Consider the following 10,237-nt stretch of genomic DNA (forward strand, 5'->3'; position numbering starts at 1 on the left):
GACATGACATGAGGTATTCGAACGGTTCCAATTTCCCATAAAAATTGGTGGCGACTCCATACAAAAATGCAAACGCTTGTTTCTCTTTCCTCCAAAGCGCCCCCGTGGGCGGCCCGCTCTCCACACTTCTTCTGGCTTGTCGGGACTTTCATAAGAGAGGCCACTTCTGAGATTAATGGCATTAATCGTTTCAATTGGCCCTTCACATTTGTTTGAAGAATTGGCGACTTGCTTAGCCTCCATTTTCTCCAACTGCTTCACAAAATTCTTTGAGGACTCAATCCCGGCTGCTTCCATATTCGCCACTTGAACCAAAAGAAGTTGAACCATTTCTCTCAACTTCTCGGTCTTATCTGAATTATGGATAGGAATTTCAATTCTTTCCTTGGAAGCTTCAGAGGCCTCGAGCCTCTCGAGACGGGCTGAAATAGAAGTAATGAGTGTAACAACGGCACTCATTTCATCACTTTGTTTTCGTGATTTTCCACGTGAACTCCCAAACTCAGCTCTATGGACTGCCATCTCTTCAATAGTGTTCCAACCTTTACTTTGACCGGTATTGTTTTGGAATCTGCCATTCGCAGCTGCGTCCAGGATGACCTTGTAATCATCATATAAAGCATTGTAGAATAAGTTGCAAAGATACCACTGCTGGAAGCCATGGTGAGGGACGGACCGAACCAAATTCTTGAAACGCCCCCATGCTTCACAAAATTCTTCATCATTTTCTTGCTGGAAACTTTGGATTTTACTTCTCAAGGCATCAGTCTTAGCAATTGGGAAATATTTTTTGTAGAGGGCTAATGCTAGAGATGTCTAATCCGTGACTCCGGCTGCTGCCTTATCAAGGTAGCGGTACCAATCTCGCGCCGAATCCTTCAAGGAGTACAAAAACATAAACCCTTTTACTTCATCTTGAGTCACCCCAGCCGGTATAGGTATGGAACAGCAGTAGTCTGTGAAAGTTTCCATATGCTTCAAGGGGTCCTCATCAGGAAGACCGGCAAACTGATTTCGCTCCACTAAATCGATATAAGAAGAACGAAACTCGAAATTACCGGTAGTAGGGGTAGGTAACTGGTGCCCCTTTGGAAGGTGATGCTCCTTTGGCTGAAAATTATCATATATTGTAGCCATATTCGCAAAACTGAGAGTACTCAAGCCTTCCTCTCAAAAACCTGTCTTCTAACTGTGCTAAAGCAAAACTAGAAGCAAAGGTAAGCAACGGCCTCAAGGAACCAAAGTTCCTTGAGACAAGAAAAATAAACTAAAAATAAAGCAAACAGAATTACACCGTCTCCCCGGCAACGGCACCAAAATTTGATACCGTCGTTTTAGTACCAAAATTAAAATTTATAATTCCAAACTAAAACTATAGCTAGTGATAGTAAGGGTCGAACCACAGAGAGACAAGGTTGATTTTGTTTGCTATTTTTCAGTCTATAAGAGTAACAATTAAATTGGGGGTTTGAAATTGGTTGACTAAATTGTCTAAATGCTAAAATAAAGATTTCTCAATAAGATAAAAGGGAGATCGGGAACTTCGGTTAACCATGGCAAATGTTAGGTCAGTAAGGTAGCAGAGGTCGAAAAATATGGTCTCAGGGGATATAAGCTAATATTTCGATCGATGCTCAAATAACCTTACGGTCTATTAATTCCCTAGAATTTCTCGAAGCTTTCGCTCAGAGGAAATTCCAAATCTAACGATAATTCAAATTACTAATCTTTCAATCTAGTAAAAGATTTATCAAAAGACAACAAGACCAAAACGGAAGAATTCATACTACAAAACAATCCTAATTTATGCCATGGCTCACCTAGTTCCCAATCAAAGAAATTACCTACGCATAATTAAAACTATACTAACTTCAAAATTAATAGCAAAGAATAAATTTGACATGATTGAAATTGCTGAAATTAAAGTGAGAACAAAGTAATTGAAACAACAAGGAATTGAAGAAGAAGAAAATTGCATAAAAACTTACTAATTGAATTGATTAACCAAGTAACGAATTCCCGGTTTTCTGTTTCCCAAAGCTAGATCTAAAAACTGAGTTCTTCAATAATGAAAAGCAACCTAATAAGTTGCTGCGTTCTACTGATAAAAAGATACCAAAAGCTAATTACAAGTTGGGCTTTTAAAAGTCTAACACGAAGAAATAAATCCCAGTTCGAAAGCTGGTCGATCGACAGGTCAGCATGGTCGATCGACTGAAAAAATACAGAACAACAGCTTCTGCTTAACCTCAACGGTCGATCGACTGAAAGGACTGGTCGATCGACTGGTGGTGCTGTGCAGTAGCTCTTCCTCTCTTCAACTCAGCCCTTCACTCCTTTGCACGCATCCCAAGGTGGGTAAATCCGAACTTCCTTCTTCCAAGCTTCCATGAAGTTGCCTCCGGAGGACGATTTAGGCTTGATTTAGCTTACTTCCACTCATTCCTACAATAAAACATAGAAAATGCAAAGTAAATCGTTTCGGGAGAAATAGCAGCCTTAAGCTAACAATTATGCATGGAAATACGTGCCAAAACCGCGGATAAAGTGTATAGAATATGCACGTATCAACTAATATCACATTACAGATGGCTGATAGATCTGTAAGACGACCCTTGGGTATCTTAGAGGGCGTGCCTGTGAAAGTAGGCAAGTTCTTTATACCAGTAGACTTTATTGTTTTAGATATAGCTGAGGATACCCGGACCCCAATTATACTAGGAAGACCGTTCTTATGTACAGCTGGGGCCATTATTGATGTCAAACAAGGGCGTTTGACTCTTGCAGTATGGGACGACGCGATTACTTTCAGTCTGCCTAGTACTTTGGCTCGGCCAATGATAGAGGATACATGTTATTCTGTTGATATTGTTGACGAGTCTGTTTATGACTTCTGGTCGGATTCTTTTACAAAGGACCCACTAGAAGCCCTAATGCTTTTGGATGAGTGTGTAGATAACCCAGATAACAATGACGCTGTGTTGGATTTGCTCAAAGTTGCTTTAGATGAGCGTGAACTCACCGACGCAGAAGGAGAGAGAGTGGAACAGATGATTAGTACTCTTTGCGCCATAGAGGTAAAGGTACCTGAGCGTAAGCCTCTCCCTTTTCATCTTAAATATGCTTTCTTATATGATACAGAGCAATATCCAGTTATTTATAGTGCTAAGCTTGATGATGATCAGCTGACTGCTTTGTTAACTGTGCTTAAGAAAAACAGGAAAGCTATAGGTTATTCTTTGGATGATATCAAGGGGATTAGTCCCGACATTTGTATGCACAGGATCGAGCTTGAGGAGGATCACAAGCCTTGCAGACAGGGTCAGCGCCGACTGAACCAGAAAATGCAGGATGTTGTGATGGTTGAGGTAATGAAGTTGCTTGACACATGTATTATCTATTCTGTTGGTCATTCTAAGTGGGTGAGTCCATTTCAGGTAGTTCCTAAGAAATGAGGGACTACTGTGGTCACGAATGACAAAAACGAGTTAATACCTACACGAGTAGTGACTGGCTGGCGGATGTGTATAGATTACAGACAGCTGAATGCCGCCACCAAGAAAGATCACTTTCCCCTTCCTTTCATTGATCAAATGGTAGAAAGGTTAGCTTCTCATAAGTTTTTCTGTTATCTAGATGGGTACTCAGGGTTCTTTCAGATCCCTATTCATCCGGATGATCAGGAAAAGACTACTTTTACTTGTCCTCAGGGTGTTTTTGCTTATCGCAGGATGTCTTTTGGTTTGTGTAATGCCCCTGCCACCTTTCAAAGGTGCATGATGGGGATATTTTCTGAGTATATTGAGTCTATTATGGAAGTCTTTATGGACGATTTCAGTGTTTATGGAAGTGATTTTGCTAACTGTCTGTCTAACCTTGATAAAGTGTTGCAGCGCTGCATTGAGGTTAATTTTGTGCTTAACTGGGAAAAGTGCCATTTCATGGTTAACGAGGGAGTTGTCTTAGGGCACTTAGTTTCTGATAGGGGTATTGAGGTTGACAAAGCAAAGGTGCAAGGTGATTCAGCAATTACCTCCTCCTGTTAATGTTAAAAGAGTGAGGAGCTTCCTTGGTCATGCTGGCTTTTATCGCCGGTTTATCAAGGATTTTTCAAAAATTGCTAAACCACTTATACAGTTGCTGCTTAAGGACGCCCCTTTTGTATTTACTGATGACTGTCTTTCTGCTTTTAACAGGTTAAAGCAAGCTTTGGTATCTGCGCCGATCATACAACCTCCCGACTGGGATTTACCGTTCGAGATTATGTGTGACGCTAGTGACTATGCACTAGGAGCGGTGCTAGGACAAAAGAAAGACAAAGCTTTGAATGCAATCTACTATGCGAGCCGAACTCTGGATGAGGTTCAAGTGAAGTACACCACTACTGAGAAAGAGCTGCTAGCTGTGGTATATGCGCTAGAAAAATTTCGTTCTTATTTGATAGGGTCATAAGTTACTGTCTTTACTTACCATGCAGCGCTGAGACACCTTCTTGCTAAGAAGGAAGCCAAACCACGGGTGTTGAGATGGATACTCCTTCTTCAGGAGTTTGATTTGCAGATAAAGGATAAGAAAGGAGCTGAAAACGTTGTAGCTGATCATCTGTCAAGACTGTCACAGCAAGAAGGAGAAGATTCTTTACCTATCGATGATTCTTTTCCTGATGACTCTTTGTTTGCTGTTCTGTCTTCTATTGTTAACCAAGATCCTTGGTATGCAGATTTAGCTAACTAAGTTGTCAGTGGCACGCTGCCGCCTGACCTTTCTTATCAACAGAGGAAGCATTTTCTGTATAACGCTAAGCAGTATTTCTGGGATGACCCTTATTTATTTAAGTAATGTGCAGATGGTCTCTACAGATGGTGTATTCCGCAGTGGGAGACCAAAGTGATCTTGGAAGGCTGTCACTCATCCTCTTATGGTGGTCACCACGGTCCATCGCGCACCGTGGCTAAGGTACTTCCGTCTGGTTTTTACTGGCCTACTTTGTTTGCTGATGCTAAAGCTTTTGTTTCAGCTTGTGATGCCTGGCAACGATCAGGGAACATTTCAAAGAGACATGAGATGTCACAAAATGGTATCCTAGAAATCTAGGTTTTTGATGTCTGGGGCATCGATTTCCAAGGACCCTTCCCATCTAGTAAAGGTAACAGGTATATCTTGGTAGCTGTTGATTATGTGTCTAAGTGGGTGGAGGCCATTGCTTCACCCCATTGTGATGCCAAGACCGTGATTAAAATGTTTAAAAAAAATCATATTTCCCCGATTTGGTGTCCCTAGGGTCGTCATTAGTGATGGGGGAATGCATTTTAAAGAAAAGAAACTAACTGCTATTTTGTTTAAGGTCGGTGTTCAACACCGGCATGGTTTGGGGTATCATCCCCAAACTAGTGGTCAAGCTGAGGTCTCTAATCGCGAGATTAAAGAGATCTTAGCTAAAGTAGTTTCTAAATCACGGAAGGACTGGAGTCTCAAACTAGAAGACACATTATGGGCTTATAGGACTTCCTTTAAGACGCCGATTTGTCCGTCACCTGATCGGTTAGTTTATGGGAAGTCATGTCATTTACCTGTCGAACTAGAATGTAAGGCTTGGTGGGAAATTCGTGAACTTAACTTTGATCCTAAGTTGTGTGGTCAGAATCGTTTATTGCAGCTAGATGAACTGGAGGAGTTTAGGCTTAACGCCTATGATAGCTCGCGCATCTACAAAGAGAAGACGAAGAGATGGCACGACAAAAGGATCATCCCTCGAGAATTTCATGTCGGGCGTAAGGTGTTCTTTGTTTAATACCCGATCACTGCGTTATTTCCCGACAAGTCAAGTCCGTGTGGAGTGGCCCTTATACGATGGATGATTGTCACTAAATTTGGGTCTGTTGAGCTAGAAGGTTCTGAGGGAAATAGGTTCAAAGTAAATGGGCAGTACGTGAAGCATTATCATGAGGCAAATGATGCAGACAACCGTGTCGAAGTCTTGTACTTCGACAATCTTGATGAGCCAGCTAATCGAAGCCAGAAAGGTCGTGCGGGACCTCTTAAACCTGCGCTTTTCGGGAGGCAACCCGGACTGTTTTGTTGTAATTTAGTTTAAACTTATTTTATTTCTTTTAGCTGTATGTTGACCTTCGAACGCTGAACTATGCGTCTCTCGTCTTTCCTATACTTCTTTTATGCGGTTTGCAGGTGCTTTAGGTCGATCGAGTGGTTTTTCTACTCGTTTGAACCTTTTTGGCTGGAATTTTACTCGATCGAGCTTATGCTGCTTTCGATCGAAATGCTGCATACCCACTTCTCTCGATCGAGTATAACATCTTCTCGATCGAGCCCTTTTGACACCCAATCTTCTCGATCGAAATACTCTGATCTGTTCGATCGAGCATTTACGTGGTCCAGCTGCTATTTTTCATCCGTTGAACTGCTTCGTGGCTACCCATGACCTCCCATGTTCATGGTCGGTTTGGGGAGGTCCCTCTTTACGCTGTCTTGTAAGTTTTCCGACTCCCGTTATCTTTTTCTCTTTAGTTTGCATTCTTTCCCTCTTTTTGGTACAATGAGGGCATTGTACGGTTTGGTTTGGGGAGGTATGCATTCATATCTGTGTCTGCATGTTTTCTTGCATTTACGCTTACACGTTTATTCATTTCTTGCATGCATCATCGTATTTAATTCAAAAACATTTCATAAAATCCAAAAAATCGCACGTTTATTTTGAGTCGGAACGATTGAACTTTGACGCTACTTTGAGTCTTTACCCTTGCCCTGCATATTCTTAACATTTTGTTGGCATGATAATGTGCATAATCCACGAGTTTTTATTTCTTTCTTATCTGAACGAATAGACTTGACTCATTTATTGGCAAACTACATTACATTCTGAGATTAGAGCTTAATAAACTGGTGACATTCATGTCCAGTTTCATGTTGGATGTGAGTAGTACTCTCTATAAGGCATGTAACATCAATTTGCATAAGCATGAATTTAGTCTTCTTAATACCTGTATGCATTCGGTCTATGGATGGTGACACATGTTAGGAGAGGCAGTTCCCTTTATTTCATTCTACCCATGAGCCTCACATAGCAAAATTGCCTTCTTTGTCCTGTTTAGCTACAATCTATAACTATGCCTACCCTAGCCGAGCTAGTAATCAGTAGCTATTGGGAATGTTTCATTGCGGTTTGGTTGTATATCCGATTTGAGAAGTTGGTGGAAATGTTGAAGGGAATGGAGAGAAGAAAAGTACGAGAAGAAAAATTGTGTGGAAAAGAAAAAAATTGAAAAAAGAATTGAAAAAGAAAAAAAAAAGATAAAGAGAAAAATTATGAAAAATCATGAACTGAAGTTTAATATGTTGTGATTTACCTCCCAGGTTCTATTCATACCTTATGGGGAGTTAAAAATTGTATGGTGGTTAGTAAGTTTTGTGCTGCAATATAGCACCGATTTGTATCGATTTATCGAGTATGGAGTTGGGATGTATCTCTAGTTTGGATCCGTTGTTTCTAGCTTGGCTGCTAACTCCACATATCCAGATTCATCTTCGCCCCTTCTTACCGAGTACCTCACTTACCCAAATGTAAGTCCTCGGCATGTGTCTTGGTCATTAGTTGGTTGGAGTGCATATGTACGGTTGTAGAGACATTACTCATGTTAAACTGCATGCATGCTCTTATAGGTCGAGTTAGGTGAGTGTCTTTACTTCTTACTGTCTTCTACATATATACTCACCCTGTGCTTAATTTGAGTGATGAGCGGCCCGTGAGAGTCCGATATTTTTGAGTCTTGCAAGGTCGACGGTTCAGTAGTTTGAAGCATTAATTTAATTCGTTTGCACTTGACACTTTGTTAGTTGTTGCATTAAATTGGTTTGGGTAGGTGATTTGTAGCTGATGAGTTGGTCCCAGTCCACTAGTTGTCTTTAGTTGCATTCATAGTTTGCTTGAGGACAAGCAAAGGTTTGGTTTGGGGAGATTTGATGCGTGTATTTTATATAGGGTTTTTACCTCATTTTTACACGCATTTCTGTACTATTTATGTGGCATCTAGCTACAAACACCCCCGAATAGTCTACTTTGGTTTGTCTTGTGTAAATTGCAGGTATAGACCAGAAAGGAGCAAAACCGGGCCTAAACTTGTCCCATCCGCATGCATTTTGGAGAATAAGGAATTGGAGTTGTGGAATCTATCACTTAAAAGACGCGTGAGCTGACCTCGGAAGGTGTCAAGAAGTCCTACGTGCTAATATACCTCGATCGACCACTTGTTAGTCGATCGAATGCTTTACCCATTGAAGATTCACTCGATCGAGCTGTTCTGATGCTCGATCGATAGGGCTGATACAAGAAGTTCTCGATCGAACAACATTTATGTTCGATCGAGAGGAATTGCTGAATATGTCCTCGATCGAGTGGTTTCATTCCAGTCGATCGAGAGGTTTTACCTTGTATATGTGTTTTTGCCTTATTTCGAGTTGGGCTTTGTAATTAGGATTTAAACTAGGTTAAGGAGTATGAGATACGACTTCTTCTTCATCTCTCTTCTCCTCTCTTTCCTTCGACTCCTTCTTCCTTCTTCTCTTCCTCTCTTCTTCGACTTCTCTGCCCTTATTCTCCCTTAGGATTGGAAATTTGGAACTTATTTCTCCTTTACTTTTCCTTGTAATCGGTACTCTCTATTCGTAATTAATTAATTGTTCTTGTCTTATTGCTTTTGTTCTCTCAATCTCTATTGTTTCTATTCTCCTCTTAGATCATCAATTACGCTTAATTTCTATTGTTTATGTATTGTTGTTGTTTACCTAATAATTATGCATAACTAATTCCTTTTGCTAAGACATAGGGGAGCCATGATTTTAAAGGAATTATGAATAGGTAATTAGAACTTGATGCAAATTAAATCTATGTTGTTAATCGCTGCATATTGTTCTTGTCTACTTGAGTCGACGCAATTAGATAATTAACCTCGGTACATCTTGACCTAGATCGGAAGATTGGGAAGGGTGAGACTTGTAGTGAACATTAGGGCACCCAGTGAGGGCGGAAGCTAAGCTATTTGTGCTTTAGGGCGAATTGAGACAGGAAGGAGATATTCACTGCCCCATAGACCGTACTTGCATTGACCTGAGACCTAGATTGCATGACTGAAGAATCATGGTGAACCGACTGTCTTAGCTGTTTTCTCTATGTTTGCTTAATCTCTACTCTTTTGCCTATTTCTCTCTTTCTTGATCTCATTAGATTAGAACAACCCTTTTAAACCCCCAAAATTGGTTACCTAGACGGACTTAATTAAGGCTGACATTTTCCCATCTCCCTGTGGAGATCGACCCTACTTGCTGCTAACTTCTGTTAGTTGTATCTAGGTATTTATTTTTGGTACCTGACGACGGTATCAGTAATCATCAAGGGGAGTAACACGCGCTGTACTCTTTTTCCTTAGCCATGGTTTTGTCCCTTTGGGTTTTCCATGGAAAGGTTTTAACGAGGCAGTTTATTATGCGTGTTTGAAAATTAGTGTACTCTTTTCCTTCACCATTGTTTTCCCACGGGGTTTTTCTAGGAAGATTTTTAACGAGGCATCTTTTTCAGTGATGGACATCCAAGGGAGAGTGTTATGAAATATTATAGTATTATATTATATGGATGTCCATATCTTAGAATATTCTAAAGTGTATTATCTTATGGAAACTCTACCCTCATTGTATGTGTATATATACCCCTTCATAATGAAATAATATACAGTTCTGTCTCTCTCCATATTCTCTCTAACTCCTCCCTACAATTCTCTCTTCCCTTTATTTTATAACACTTTCCTCATAATTAATGAAGAAATTATATTACTCTTGTGTGTCTAAAACTTTTCTTATAACTAAGGCTATATATAAGATGCACATGTACACCTAATTATCACGTCTACTTTGAATTCATAGTGTTATTTTCTATCTAAAATTGATTAATAACTGAAACTAGTGTCTAGATTAACTTACATGTATGAACTAAATAATATTGTATGAAAAAAACAACACAAACAATTGAATAATACATTATTACAGTCTATAAGCTACGTTAATTAACACTATTGTTTTAGTTCTGCATAAACATCAAAGAGCATGCAATGTTAGCAAAATGAACTACTGAAGTCTAGGAGCACGTACGGGCACCTGCCTCTTATTGATCCGGTGATGTTGGCTACGGGCATATTTAACACACAAGTTTACTAGCTTACTCGTCGTATAA

At 40.1% G+C, this 10,237-nt stretch overlaps 1 non-coding gene across 1 annotated transcript; it reads left to right on the forward strand.

The window, feature by feature from the left end:
• The first annotated feature begins 655 nt into the window (after positions 1–655).
• On the forward strand, positions 656–764 carry LOC141644802 (small nucleolar RNA R71). Its single transcript, XR_012544409.1, has one exon. It is a non-coding gene; the product is annotated as a small nucleolar RNA R71 (small nucleolar RNA).
• The last annotated feature ends 9,473 nt before the right edge of the window (positions 765–10,237 follow it).

This window comes from Silene latifolia, chromosome 2 (genome assembly GCF_048544455.1).
Source record: "Silene latifolia isolate original U9 population chromosome 2, ASM4854445v1, whole genome shotgun sequence".
Taxonomy (NCBI): domain Eukaryota; kingdom Viridiplantae; phylum Streptophyta; class Magnoliopsida; order Caryophyllales; family Caryophyllaceae; genus Silene; species Silene latifolia.